The sequence below is a fragment of the Passer domesticus genome, unplaced genomic scaffold, assembly GCF_036417665.1.
Source record: "Passer domesticus isolate bPasDom1 unplaced genomic scaffold, bPasDom1.hap1 HAP1_SCAFFOLD_116, whole genome shotgun sequence".
NCBI lineage: Eukaryota > Metazoa > Chordata > Aves > Passeriformes > Passeridae > Passer > Passer domesticus.
This window is the reverse complement of record NW_026989914.1, coordinates 19,020-29,918: the sequence shown is the minus strand read 5'-3', so window position 1 is coordinate 29,918 and position 10,899 is coordinate 19,020.

Below are 10,899 nucleotides of genomic sequence, written 5' to 3'. Positions count from 1 at the left end.
AGCAGGAACACATGCATCAAAGCTTGCTTTGCTGCTGCTGATCCAATTAAACCTAGGATGAAGCAAAAGGAGGAAGACATTTCAAAGAATTGAAACCAGCAAGATCAGACTCACGGTGCTCTCCAGTTTACAAATGTGTCACAGCCTGAAAAGACAAAAATTCATCCAAAAAGGGAGATCTTGGCGCTTGGCTTAATGGTGTGTATGAAGTTAACAATGCATGGTTTGTTTCCTGTCTTCCAGAGAGTTTGAAACCATCAAGGAGAGGAACAAGCACAGGAGAAGACATCGCCCACGCAAAGATGCACAGCCTCTCCCCAAGAAGAAAAGGCCAAATTAGCCCTGCACTTGTCCAAGACTAGCAAGAGTTAGGCCTCAAGAGGATTAGATAGAAATAAGATAGCTTTTTAAGATTTTTAGGATTCTTTATTTGTCCATTAAGTTTACGTGTTAGGAATTTCTCAATTTATTAGTTAAGATACATTAGTAATATTCAAGATGTATTAGTAGTATGAGATGATTAGTTGTGTTAGATTACTAGTAGATTAATAGTGTGTTATTTATCATGACATGTAAGAGGTTACATGATCACTATGCTCCATCTTTTCTCATTTTGTCTTTGTAGAGATATGATCTGTCTGTATCATTAAACCAAAGTTTGTTCCATTTTGCCTTTTTGTCTGTATGAAATCCCTGAGGCAGTGCTCGTTACATTTCCTTGGTGTTGCATGCACGGCATTTGCCCTGAGAGAGCAATGGGGGCACATGAGTCCCCCCCAGGCCCAGCCCCTGGCTCAGCTGGCAGCACTTCCAGAGGCGTGTCCCCATTACTGCCAATGAAATCCTGGTGGAGCTTCCTCCTTTGATTCCTGAACATCTCAGCTGGGAGTGGCTGGGGAGGCTTTGCTGAATTCAGTGCACAGGATCTAAAGGAGTGCCCTTGTCTCACTGTACTTGCTGGGATAAAAGTAGTGGGTTGAGGCCTTTTGGTTGCCCAGCAACATAACTTTGTTTCATTTTGGGGGACAGATGGACTTGAGCACCTTGGAGGACTTTTCTAACCTCTCTGATTCTAGAAAAGAAATATCCACATGTACCACAAAGACACCAGGAGTTCAGATTCAGTTTCTCTTTAAAGGACCAGTCTCTGAGCCTCCAGTAATGTCCTTAGCTAAAGCAGAGCGGCTGTGAACCTGATCCTCTCACTTCTCACAGCTTTGGTATTTGCGCCAAAGAAGAATCCAAGTCACTCTTTTACCGAGCCCAGCAAATGGCTCTGCCTAGCAAGGCTTTGGCAGCAGGGCCTGTGGAGGATGGCGAGGGGGCGAGGCAGGGGGGAATGGCCAGGCTGCTTCTGGGAAGCGACCAAAGCTTGCCCTTGCCTGCTGGAGCCAGTGCAGGTGGGATCTGGAGCCTACAAAGTATCTGCCTTGCAGTGGGCCTTGTTCCAGATGTTTTCCCAGCAGGTGGCTGGCGTGGGTGTAACATGCAGGCTGGGAAGGAAGCAAGATTTGCTTTTGCTTAAACCTTAGGCAGGAAAGCAGTACAAGTGGCTGGGTTTTGCCATATCTGGCACCTAAGTATTGAAACCAAGCTGAAGGCCATTAGTGTGGAAAAGAAATTCTCTGGGTGTTCCTTCCTTAGATTAATGCCAGAGTAGTAGAGATGAACATTCTCCCTTCTTCAAGGGAGCTGGAAGAGAGACCTAGAAATTCTGCATGACGTGTTGACTACAACAATGCTGGTGCACTGCCCCAGTGTGTGTGTCCCCATCAGCTGCCCTGAGAAACATCCCGTTTCTCCAAGTTTCAGGGAAGGAGTGTTGAGGTGAGAGACCAGCTCAGCAAGCCAAAGGAGGGAAAACATCAAGTGACATTATTGGGCACCAGACAATTAAGAATAGGGGCAGGATGAATGCCGCCACTTGGAGAGAAAGCTTTGCACTTGGTTCTGCACAGAACGATTTGCAAGCTCTAGCTCCTCTCAGAGCCAGAGGAGAGGCAGCGGCAGGAGTCCTTGTGGTTCTGCAGTGCAGGAAATGTGGAATGGGTGCTTGGACAGAGCCAGCCTCCTCTGCCTGTTCAGCTGCAGGCACCTTACAGAGAAGCACAGAGGAGAGCCAGAGCTGTCCCGGCTCTGCTTTTCCATGTCCAGAGGACTGAGGAGAAAAGCCCCAGTGGGGAGCTCCTCAGAGCAAACTCTCAGCAGAAGAAGTAGAAGGGGCAAAGGTGGCCTATCCCTGTTTCTGTCCCATGGTTCCCCTGGGGTTCTGCATGGAATGTTGGGCTGTGCCCGTAGCAACTGCCCTTGTCTGCTGCTCCTGCGGCCGTTGGTGGAACACTGGTGGAGCAGCGCTGGAGCAGCAGCTGCAGCATCTGCTCCTGGGCTGTCCCTCAGCAGCCACCTTCTGCACTCGGCGCCACAGCTGGCTTCTGCAGCGACATCCTCATCTCCTCGTCTGCCGCCAGGCATCCCCACAGCACTTTGGCACTGAGCAAGGTAAGAAAATCCCCGTGGGCCCCCAAAGCACTCACAGAACAGCAGGAGGCTCCAGCTGGCTCTGCCACCAACCACCACAGACACGGTGCGTGGTCACTTTCCCCAGAAGAGGTTGCACATGAAAGCAGGCTGCAACTTCTCCAGGAATAATGCTGCCTCCAGGGGAAATATAGACCTTTCCATAGAGGACGTAGGGAGCTGTCACAGTGCACTTGTAGATTCTCGTCCTCTGATGACCTGTGTAAAAGTTCGTGGCACCCCTTTAAGTCCTAAAACTACGTTGTGGTAACCCCAAAGCCAATTGGTCATTCCGGAGGAGGTCAGGGGTTCAGTGTCCACTAATCCTGTTACGCCCTCACTCTGGTCACACCTCCTGCAAAGCTTGAAAAACCAGAAGGATGAGACTTCTCCTCTGGGATGCCTGCCCATCAGAGCATGCAAGGAGTTTGCTGGGCTTGTCCTGCAGTACTGGCTTTCATCCTCAGAAATGAACTGGTTTCAGCAATTCCTATATACTCACATACTTACATCACTTCCAGACACTGGAACAATATTCTATTTTCATAGCTTTTTTGATTTTTTTCCACCTGCCTTACATATCTTTTCCAGAGAGATATTGCTCTAGATTTGTCTGTGTTGTTCAATGTGTGTAGGGCTGGCTCTGCCTCACGGTCAGAGGCAGCTGTGAGATGCCCTCTTGAGTGGTGCTTCTCAGGAACACAATCACAGTGTCACAGCATTTTCTGGGCTGGAAGGGACTCCCAAAGATCATGGAGCCCAGCACCTGGGCCTGCTCAGGACAGCCTCAAGAATCCCAGCCTGTGCCCAAGAGCAGTGTCCAAAGACTTTTGGAACTCTCTCAGCCTTGGTGCTGGGAGCCCTTCCCTGGGGAGGCAGTTCCAGTGCCCAAGCCCCCTCTGGCTGAAGAACCTTTTCCTTCCATCCAACCCAAGCCTGCAGTAGTGCATCTTCCATGCCATTCTCTTGGCTCTTCTCACTGGCCCCAAGACTCAAGGCACTCTAGTGCCTGCCCTTCAGCTTTCCTTCTTCAGGAAGCTGCAGACTGCTAGAGGGACCTGCCTCAGAAATTCCAAGTGAAAAACACAGCAATGACACCTAATGGAGAAGAGCTGGGACAGAGGAGCTTGGGGTTTTCAGTGGTGAGGATGAGAAGCAAGGCTACCGACACATCTTGGCAGAATGAGTTTTATCTGGAGCGTTGTTTTGATCTCTTTCAGGTGGAAAGGAGAGGCACAATGAAAAGGAAAGCAAGAGCCCACACTGAGCCGTGAGTTTTGGCCTAGGGTTAAAGCACAGCAACCTTGAGGAATGGCGAGCAGGACAACTGCTCTTTCAGAGTCAGGGTGGGATTGGTCCAAGGCTGTGGCTGCATGCCAGGTGTCTCTTGACAACTTGCCCTTCTTTCACCCCCCTCCTTCTTCCTCTAGACACATCAATGTTGGCAGTGACTTTCAGGCCGAGCTCCCTGAGGTGCAGACCGGGCCGCCAAGTGAGGATGAAGAGCCTGCAACCCTGGTCTGGAAGCCCTTGGAGGAAGACAACTGTGACATGGAAAAACCGGACAGAGGTAGCTGTCAAGCTTTCTTTCCACTCCTGAGATAGTCGGGTGTGTAAAATGCTGGTTTTTGGATAAAAAGGCAGCTTTTGGCAGGCTCTGCTTCTCTCCTTGTCATGCCCATCTTCCCTTCTGGAAGTGGTAGGGGCAAGGAGAATGCTCTGCTTCTGCAGCAGAGCAGGAAAAAGAGCAACTGTGCTGCTCTCCAAATGGGTCAGGGGCATCTGCCAGTGGAGGAAGGGAGATTGGCCCCCACTCCTTATGCCAAAAGCTTCATGGAAGGGAGAGGCAGCACTAGGTGGGCCCTTGCTTCAGCTGCCCCTTGCTTTGCTCTCCTTTTTGTGCTCTCCAAACTGCAGGCTTTAGCTCTTGTGCTTTCGTTCTGCCTCGTATGGCAAGCCTTCCCCTTTGTTGGCTCAAGGCTGACTTTGGGTGGGTTTTTGTTGTGCTTGCAGTCAGAGAACTGTTGGACATGGCCAGCTCCCGTGGCCTTCCCAGGGCAGCAGCTCAGCTGGAGCTCGCCCTGCACTGCCTGCACCAGGCTTGCGGCAGCGTTCCGGTAGGAAGCGGCTGTTTGGGCGCAGGCAAGAGTGGGCAGGGAATTGATAAGGCCCGGGCAGCGGGACAGCCTTTCCTGGCTGCTCCTTGAAGAAGGGAGTTCACAAGCAGCAGAGCACTCGCTGTTGTGTCTCGTCCAGCTGCGGCAGGGCTGAGCCCAAATGGCTCCAGCAGGGACAAGATCTCTCCTGGAGGCAGCGCCGCAGGGTCCTGCAGCCTGCTGCCTTGAAAACCTCCTGGAGATCTGTGTTCTCTAAGACATTTTGAGGGACAATTCCCAGAAGCCTCAGTCAGCTGAGGCAATTCTGGGTGCGGGAGGAGCAAAATCATGGAGTTGGAGAGGAAAATGCTACCCTTGGGGAGCAGGAGCCAAGGGCTGGGCAGCAGAAATGAGGGACTGGGAGCAAAGCACAATCTTTGACCCATATGAGAGCCAGTGGCCCGAATCCTCAGCTGAAGAGGCAAAGCGGCTGAAGGGCAGCATTGGTGGGGTTTGGCTCCTTTTTTGTGTTGTGGGGCAGCTCAAGCCTTTTTGCTTTGCATCTTGCAGGAGGCTCCGGAGATGTTGCTCTCGGGGGGGCCTCCAACAGCTCAAGGCCATCCCTTGGCTGATTATCATTACGCAGGTAACCAAAGCCCAGCTTCTTCCTTCACTGAGACGTGCTGCCGTGCCCTTAATGGCCGTGTCAAGCATTTCTGCTTCAATTAGTTGTGCTTTAAACTAGCACAAGATCTCGCCTTCTCTGGGGGCAGGGAAAGCACCAGCATCTACTCCTTCAGCTTGACTCGTTTTCCATGCTTTTTTCCCTGGGGAATGCCTGCTCTCGTCTTCATCACCTTCTGAGGGAGCAGACATGCACACACGTGAATGACGGCTGGAGCCAGCTTGCTTTCAGCAGCCAGTGGGATCTGCTTCAAGTGGCTAGAGGGATCAATTCAGCTGCTGCTTTTTCTTGCCAGGCTCTGATAGATGGACACCTGAGGAAAAGGAGGCCTTCCAAAAGGCTTTCCACACCTATGGCAAGGATTTCCATCTCATCCAGAAGCAGGTAAAGCCATAGGACATTCCTCACCTTGGCAGATCATCAGAAGGGACATGTTGATTATTGCTGGTACCAAATACTGCACCTATGTCCCTCTTTCCTCAAAACTGTTAAAGTAGTCACAAAATAGGACATGGAAGGCCGTGTGAAAATGATGATCCTGCCTCTGCAACCCTTCTCTCCAGGCTGTTTTGGAAGACAAAGCTCTGTTCTGTTAGACTTGTCTCCCAGGTGTGCTGCTGCTTCCACCACACCTTGTGCTGGGATAACTGCAGTGAACGGGGCAAAGAAGAACTCTGTTAGAGGGACTTGTTGTTGATCTGTGCATTACACGTGGTGCCACGTAGCACAATACTCGGTTTATTACATTGCATAATGCCTCTCTGACTCCTGCATATTGATTTCATTTTACACCCTCCTCAATTTTCTCCATCATTTTAATTTCTACTTTACTCTGTATTCTCAGTGTTCTCCAATGCACCCTATAGGACGGCTGTTTCAGATTCCTTCTTTTTCTCTTCACAACAGATCCCGAGTAAGACTGTGGCACAGTGTGTGGAGTATTACTACTGCTGGAAAAAAGAGCAGAAACTTGCCAGCAGCACTCTTGCTCAGGTGAGTGGGAAGAAAATCCAGACATGCCAGCAGGGTCAAGAAACTGGCAGAAGGGCACAAACCCTGCTGGCAAGCCACGCCAGACGCCGCTTTGCCAGGCTCCCTTGGTCCCACGCACTGGGAGAGGCGCAGCAGGTGCTGCCCTGACTTTTGTTGTGCTGCTACCCTAAAATACGGAATTCTGGAGCAGAACTTTGACCCAACAAAGCAGCACCACCACCAAAATGGGCTTTGACTCTCTACAAATCATTTTCTCAAGGGCTGGCACCCTCAGGTTCCAATCAGACCCTTCATTCCCCACTGCTTGCTAACATCAGCCATCTGGGCCGCCTTCATGGAGATGCTGCCAAATTTTAGAGATCTTTTGTAGCACCCCAGCGTATCCCCAAAAAGGAGCTGCCGGTGCCATGGCACCTTTAATACTTTCCTTACCAGCAAAGAACAATTTGCTTCACAGAGAGAAACAGAGAGAGGGAGAGAGAGAGATTATTTTGGGTAGGAGAAAATGGGTAATCATGTGTCTTCACTAGTGTGACTGAATGTAAAAGCCATGCCCTAGACATGTGGGGAGGAAAACCAGAGATAAATAGATGTTAGGCAGAGAGGTAGAAATCAGACATGTAGAACTATGGATAGCCACGTATTTATCCCACCCCCTTAGAGCTGTGGTAAAGGGGAGTATTTTCCTCCAACCTCCATGGTTGGCAGCCTGCTGCAGCCCACTGCCATATCCAGCCCTTTTCTCAGCTCCGCGGGGTTTGGAAGAATTTGCTTAGGCCAATAGATTTTTGGGGTGGATGCTGTGAATTCCAACTTTCTGAGAGGAAGGAAGCACTGATAAGGATTCTTTGATTTCCAGACTGCGGGCAAACGGAAGAGGAGCAAAAGGCCTCCCAGGAAGGAGACTGGGGAGACAGGGAAGAGAAGCCGCAAGCGGGCTGGCAGCGCGGAGTGTCCCTGCTGCCAACCGCGCCAGCCGCCCCAGCTGGCGGGAGGCCCCTTTCCGTGCGGGCAGTGCCAACGGTGCGCAAGCTCCTCCTCCTTCTGCTCCCAGCTGCCTATTTGGCCTAAAGCACGCTGACCCTTTCCAAAGGCACCACAGGGCAAGCTGAGGCCATTGCAGGATGGCCCCTGGCAGCCGTGCTCAAGCTTACAGCCCACTTGAAACCCAAACAGCTTCGTTCAAACCCAGCATTCCCAGTGAAACCTTGCCATGCCCCAACAAGACACAGTTCGTACAAGCAGGAACACATGCATCAAAGCTTGCTTTGATGCTGCTGATCCAATTAAACCTAGGATCAAGCAAAAGGAGGAAGACATTTCAAAGAATTGAAACCAGCAAGATCAGACTCATGGTGCTGATCACTTAATAAATGTGTCAGCCTGAAAAGACAGAAATTCATCAAAAAATGGAGATCTCAACACTTGTATGCACTTCATACACACTTGATCTTGGTGTGTATGAAGTTAACAATGGATGGTTTGTTTCCTGTCTTCCAGGGAGTTTGCAACCATCAAGGGGAGGAACACGCACAGGAGAAGACATCGTCCACGCAAGGATGCACAGCCTCTCCCCAAAAAGAAATGACCAAATTAGCCCAGCAATTGTCCAGGACTAGCAAGAGTTAGGTGTCTGGAGGACTACATAGAAATAAGATTGCTTTGTTAGATTTAGGATTGTTTATTCTTCTATTAGTTTACCTGATAGGAATCTCCCAGTTTATTAGTTAAGATACATTAGTATTAATAAAGATGTATTAGTAGTATTAGATTTAGCGGTAAATGTAAGAGGTTTGGTGTTTGCTATGCTTCAACTTTTCACATTTTGCCTTTGTTGAGATATCATCTGTGTTTATCATTAAACCAAAGTTTGTTCCATTTTGCCTTTTTGTCTGTGTGAAATCCCTGAGGCAGTGCTCGTTACATTTCCTTGGTGTTGCATGCACGGCATTTGCCCTGAGGGAGCAATGGGGGCACATGAGTCCCCCCCAGGCCCAGCCCCTGGCTCAGCTGGCAGCACTTCCAGAGGCGTGTCCCCATTACTGCCAATGAAATCATGGTGGAGCTTCCTCCTTTGACTCCTGAACATCTCAGCTGGGAGTGGCTGGGGAGGCTTTGCTGAATTCAATGCATTGGATCTAAAGGAGTGCTCGTCTCACTGTACTTGCTGGGATAAAAGTAGTGGGTTGAGGCCTTTTGGTTGCCCAGCAACATAACTTTGTTTCATTTTGGGGGACAGATGGACTTGAGCACCCTGGAGGACTTTTCTAACCTCTCTGATTCTAGAAAAGAAATATCCACATGCACCACAAAGACACCAGGAGTTCAGATTCAGTTTCGCTTTAAAGGACCAGGCTCTGAGCCTCCAGTAATGTCCTTAGCTAAAGCAGAGCAGCTGTGAACCTGATCCTCTCACTTCTCACAGCTTTGGTATTTGCACCAAAGAAGAATCCAAGTCACTCTTTTACCGAGCCCAGCAAATGGCTCTGCCTAGCAAGGCTTTGGCAGCAGGGCCTGTGGAGGATGGCGAGGGGGCGAGGCAGGGGGGAATGGCCAGGCTACTTCTGGGAAGTGACCAAAGCTTGCCCTTGCCTGCTGGAGCCAGTGCAGGTGGGATCTGGAGCCTACAAAGTATCTGCCTTGCAGTGGGCCTCGTTCCAGATGTTTTCCCAGCAGGTGGCTGGCGTGGGTGTAACATGCAGGCTGGGAAGGAAGCAAGATTTGCTTTTGCTTAAACCTTAGGCAGGAAAGCAGTACAAGTGGCTGGGTTTTGCCATATCTGGCACCTAAGTATTGAAACCAAGCTGAAGGCCATTAGTGTGGAAAAGAAATTCTCTTGGTGTTCCTTCCTTAGAGGAATGCCAGAGTAGTAGAGATGAACATTCTCCCTTCTTCAAGGGAGCAGAAAGAGAGACCTAGAAATTCTGCATGACGTGTTGACTGCAGCAATGCTGGTGCACTGCCCCAGTGTGTGTGTCCCCATCAGCTCCCCTGAGAAACATCCCGTTTCTCCAAGTTTCAGGGAAGGTGTGTTGAGGTGAGAGACCAGCTCAGCAGGCCAAAGGAGGGGAAACATCAAGTGACATTATTGGGCACCAGACAATTGAGAAAGGGGGCAGGATGAATGCCGCCACTTTGAGAGAAAGCTTTGCACTTGGTTCTGCACGGAACTATTTGCTGGCTCTAGCTCCTCTCAGAGCCAGAGGAGTGGCAGCGGCAGGAGTCCTTGTGGTTCTGCAGTGCAGGAAATGTGGAATGGGCCCTTGGACAGAGCCAGCCTCCCGTGCTGTCGGAACCCAGGACATCTCTCTGGATGCCCTGGATGTCTCAAAGCCCTTACAGGAGCTCAGAGACCCTGGAAGGAAGGCAAAGACCCGTGGAAATTCAGTCTTAATTCATGGAGCAAATTGCCAACCTTATATGAAGAATTACAGGTCACAAAATTTAAGTAGCAATCACAGGGTGAAGGGAAAAATTTTGGAGCACTGTACAGGGGGGTTTTGATTCTTGTACAGAGGGTTTGGAATTGTGTATGTGGGGGTCAGGGGTTCCAAGATGGAAGGATTTGGGCATGCCCGGTCCTTCTTCTTTCTTCTCCCTGGCATCCATGTTCAGGATGATATTTGCTACATCTAATCAGACCATGCTTGTGCAACAGAAAAACAGGGGAAGTGTGGAGGATTTTGTGGACAGTTAGCTAGCTGACAAAGGTCACACTGCTATAATAGCGTTAGTTAAGCAAGAAGGAGACAGGTATAGGAGCCAGCAGTCAGTGTCTAAATCAGGCAAGGGCACTGTGCCCTTGGTGCAACATCAGGATGGGGGAGAGTATCGTTAGTTAGAAATATGAAGAAAAGATGAGAACAGCTGCAACATAGTAGCCACAAGAATGCTAAGGTAGGCATAGTTAGCTGATAAGTAACTAACCAATATTGAGCTTGTCTTTTGCAATATGTATTAGCCTCATTAACACCAATATAAATGTGGGTGCCTATCAATAAAGTTTTGAGATTTGCTGATCACTCATATTGAGTGCTGCATTTCTTCTTCCGATCTCAACAATTTAGGCTGAAAAAGACTTCTGAGATCAGGATATTTTGCAGCTTCTAATGGAACAGCTCATGGGATCAGATTGTGAAGCTGATGCATTTCTCAAAAATAATTTTAATTAAGCTGTTTGAATTTTGAATCAAAAAATCTATTTGGAGAACTGAAGGAAATGCAGTTTTGGCTTCCTGGGTTTGGTGGGGGAATGTGTGGGCAGCAGTGTCTCTTGTGTCAATCAGTGCTCATTTAGCGTGACCACCGTCTGAAGGTGGGTCAGAACTTGCTTCCTCTGGCACCCAACACACAGAAAGCTCACAACACCCTTCTCCCCCAACAGCTCACTGATTTGAAGTTTACAGCTCCTCTCTTTTTAAATTTAATTTTAAAATTAAATATCTTGAAATGTATTGGCCAATGTAATAAAATTTCAGCAGTAGCCATGCATGAGTGCAAGAAAGAACTCCCAAAAGAACTCAGGGAAACTTTAAAGTTAGCCACAAAACTGAAAAATAAAAATTTCAAGCAATGCTTACTACAAATTCTCTTGTTTTGCTACTAGTA